We start from the raw sequence: 4,118 nt of genomic DNA on the forward strand, positions 1-4,118 counted from the left end.
GAGGCGAGAGAGGGAGGGAAGCTCCCAAGTCTCTGCTAGAGGAGGAGTTGACTGAGGTGAGTGCCAATATCGGGGTTCAGAGGAGCGTGTGTGCTCTGCTAGTAGTGCGAAGCGTTGTGTCCTACCGAATGGGCCGACCCCCCTAAGGGAACGCCCGCCTCCTCCTTTTATAGACATAAGGAGGGACGGTGTACATGCACAGGGGGTCATGAAAGTCGTCGTCTTTTCCCCGAATCGCGAGGGTGCAGTGATCGAGCACTGTGGGAAGTACACTGTGGGGTATGGCGCCGGGCATGGCTATCATCCTGGGCATCGTCCTTGGTCTTGCAGAGATCATGCCGGCGTCCTGGCAGCTCCAACGGGCGGCGTGGCGGTGTTCCGAGGGTCCTGTAGGCCAGAGTCTTGTCCTGGTCAAGGCCGGAGTTGCTTCCGAGAGTCGTGCCCATGCCGTTCAGGGGTTCCACGGAAGGGAAAGTACGAAAGAGGCACGGGGAGTTGGCAGCATAGTAGCTGGAGCAGTGCCGAGCACGTCTTGCACTGCGTCGCAGGTTCCCACAGTGCCGCCACAGCGCCGGGGAGCAGTGACCGGAGTTGGCGGATGGGACTCCGGTCACAGCCACTGTGGGGAATGGCGGCCTGACGTCGTCTGACCCGAGTGCTGCGGAGGAGTGGTTAGCATTTAATGCCTTCGTATGGCAAGCGGGTGAGCGGAAGGGCCGTTTGTCCTTTCTGCCGAGGGGTGGCCTTGCCCAGCAGAAGAGTACGCCTCAACCACTCGCACTTAATATGGGTGGGTGATGGAGCTTCCAGCGGAAGGCTTGTGCCCGCGCCCGCGCCCGCGTCCGCGCGACACGTGGCGGTTCCGGACCCCTCCCGAGCAGCTAGCTTAGCCGAGAGCTCATGGGGGTCCGAATGGGCACGTGGAGGTCTCGGACCCATCTACGGGGGTCCGGGTCCGTGGCCATAGGTGCTGAGTATTTCCACCTCTGGGACTCGTGGTGACACCGGACCCGTCCTCGAGCGGGAAGCGGGTCCGGGACCGTTGGTCCGGTGAGATGGAGTCGGGCCCTAGGGGTCCGGCTGCTCAGCTCCTTAGGGCGTAGACGGTCCGCTTTCTCAAGGGCAGGCTCGCTACCCTCGAGAGAGGCAGAGGCGCGGGGCGTGGTCGAGGGCTTCGGCGGGGAGCCCTCGAGCGAGGCGGAGATCACCCCACGGGTCCGAGGGGGGTGCGGACGGGCCGCACTGCGTACGTGGGCCGCGTGTTGGGCTTCTTTGAGTCCTTTTCTTTCTTCCAGGTTGGAACGAAGCTGTAGGGCTTCGTGGGCCCGGTTGCCCAGCATGTGTTTGCGTTTTTAGAGTGATTTTAGTCCCCTAATTAGGGTGCCCCTAATCATGGTACCCGACAGTAGCGATTACCCGTTTCTATTGTAGAAAAAGAAATCCATAACCTGTCGAAAAGGTTTGGTGTCAACTTCAACTCTTTGAGGGATTTGCTTTCTCCTGACCCTCAATCCAAAAGGTTTGGCGTTGCAGTTGATACTTTCTATGGCTACGTGGCTGAAAGGGGTACCAATGATCCGATACTTATCCTAACGGTGCACCGGATCATCCGATAATACTACACTTTTGCTAGTCATTGGAGAACAACTCTTTTGAGCTGTTAGGCTACTTATATCGCCCATTTTGAGTTGCTGGAGTCTAGAGGAAACACACACATTGAACAAGACATCCAAGCTAACATAATGCTAAGTAATCATATCCAATACATTAGCACATGCTTAGAGAATGTTCAGTGCTAGGTTAAGATCTAGAGAAAGAGAGTAAACAAGGTGTTGCTGTTTTGTGCTTGGTACAAGGTGAACCAACCTTTTAAGCTTGGTGCACCAGGCTAACATGGCCTCACACCTGAGTCCGTCAAACCTTCATTTAGAAATTAGCTCACACGAAAAATAAAGGAAAAAGTCTGATTACACCCTCGAACTATCACAGAAGTTCGAGTTTCAACCTTCAACTATAAAACCAGATAACATAGACCATTCAACTATCGAAACCGAGCAAATTTGGACCTTGGGATGGTTCCAAGGTGGTTTTGTAGAAAGTTTGGAGAAAAACTAGTGCCTAAGCAGTTGGTTCAGCCGTTCAGGCTGTTTTGCAGACTCGGTACCAAAGCTGTGAACATCGAGTCAGAATCAGACTTGTAGATTTGTAAGTATAATTGCATTCTTTCTCACCGGTTGGAACTGTCAGCAAAGTCTCCTTCAGTCCGGAGAAATCTCAGTTAGATGCATAGATTTCACCCGAATTATTGTATGAAAACCTTTGATTTGGTTTGTTGCTTACTGTGCTAATAATACTTTGAATAATTTTTTTTGGCAGTCTCGAGTGCATCTGTACATTTCATCCTTTTAAATAAAAATGAAAAGTTTGATACTCTACCTGGAGGCTTGATTCTTTTGAAAGAAACTAATAAGATCACTTTAAAACTAGCTGGTTCGTCCAGTGGCGAAGCCAACATGAAAATCAAGGTGGTGCACCACTCAAGTAATAAATATTTTTTTCTTGTCATATATGGTAAATTTTAATCAATTTTACAAGTTGGCTTTACCCTGGCGCCTGTGCACCAGGCTCCTCACACCTGGATCCGTCAAACCTTCATTTAGAAATTGGAGTAGCTCGCATGAAAATAAAATTTGCATGTACCTTCCCTTGTTACACGTTTTAAAACAAGAATTACCATCTCGATCAACCCCAAAACAACGTAATTCTGGCTATGCACCTGGACAAGTGCATGTCTAAGTACCTTGTCCAGGTGAGGAGCCGGAATTTCACTTGCTTTGAGAATAAGGAAGTAAATCAGGCTATTAGTAATATTTTATTTAGTCATTCCTTAACGTATAGCACTCGTAATGCTAATATTTGGTTACTAAAAAAATAAGCAGACTTTAATTTCAATCAATACTGTTCAAATTTTGCAGCATCTATTTAATGGTAGGCTTCCACCAATTTGCATATAAGCCGCTGTTGCCTATCCAGAGTCCCCAAGTCCACACTCATCCACACCATCTCTTCGGTTGCTAGTCACACTCGAGATCCAAACTAGCTTTAGCCATGGCTCCCAAGGTCACAGCCTTTGTTGCAGGAGTCTTGCTGCTGGCACTAGTCTTCGTATCTTACGGTAAGCACGCGATACTGAACACTGGCGCTATTCCAGTTTCATAGGAATCCTCTTTGTTTGTTTGTTTGTTTTTTTAAAGAAGAATATGTTTGATCAAGCAGATGCTGGTGTGGAAGCTTGGTGCCTCGAGTACCCGGCGCCGGACCCCAACGCCTGCCACGGGCATCGCGGCCTCGACTACTGCCGCGACGAGTGCGTGGCCGTCGGCCATGGCTTCAGAGGCGGGGAGTGCCTGAAGAACCCCGACGGCAGCTTCGGCGACTGCCTCTGTCTCAAGTGCGCTGAACAGCCGCCGGCGGCGAATGTTCAGTACTAGAGTGGAGCATTGCTGTTCTAGTTACATTACATGTACCAGCTGTACCATGCAATTGGAACAGATAACTTGGTCTGCACAACGGATGGGAGAGGGGGATCGATGAATTGCATCGTGGTGAAAACTATTCCAGAGTGCCCGTATTCTGTGCCGTTCCGTTTTTTTCTTAAAGATTAATTTTGACTGAGCTGACGCCGGCGGCGGCGACGGCTGGAGCTCGCCGGAGTTCCATGCATGCCAAGGCAAAGGCGTGGCACTGGCGCGCGGCTTCAGTGCATCGAGAGGCTCGCGCGTGAGCTTTCAACTCGAGATCCTGGATGCAGGCCGCCGTGTACAGCCCCGCGGAGGCCGCCGGCGCCGGCGACGGTGGACTGCCGCGGCCGCACGGGGTGGACGGCAACCCGAATGCCGTCCAGGGGGGACGGTAAATGAATTACCGTCCAGGGTGGGTTGGTTTCTGACCGTCCGATTGAGATTAGGCGGCCAAGATACGTTGGAGGAGAAGTATAGTGGGAAAGAATTTATCAGAAAACCCCCTGCCGAGCTATTTTTCGTTGCATGAAGACCCTGTCCTCTCCCTGACCCCTCCTCTTCCCCGCGGGACCCCAGTGTCTCCCCTGCAGATCGAGG

Source organism: Panicum virgatum, chromosome 1N, assembly GCF_016808335.1.
Source record: "Panicum virgatum strain AP13 chromosome 1N, P.virgatum_v5, whole genome shotgun sequence".
Taxonomy (NCBI): Eukaryota; Viridiplantae; Streptophyta; class Magnoliopsida; order Poales; family Poaceae; genus Panicum; species Panicum virgatum.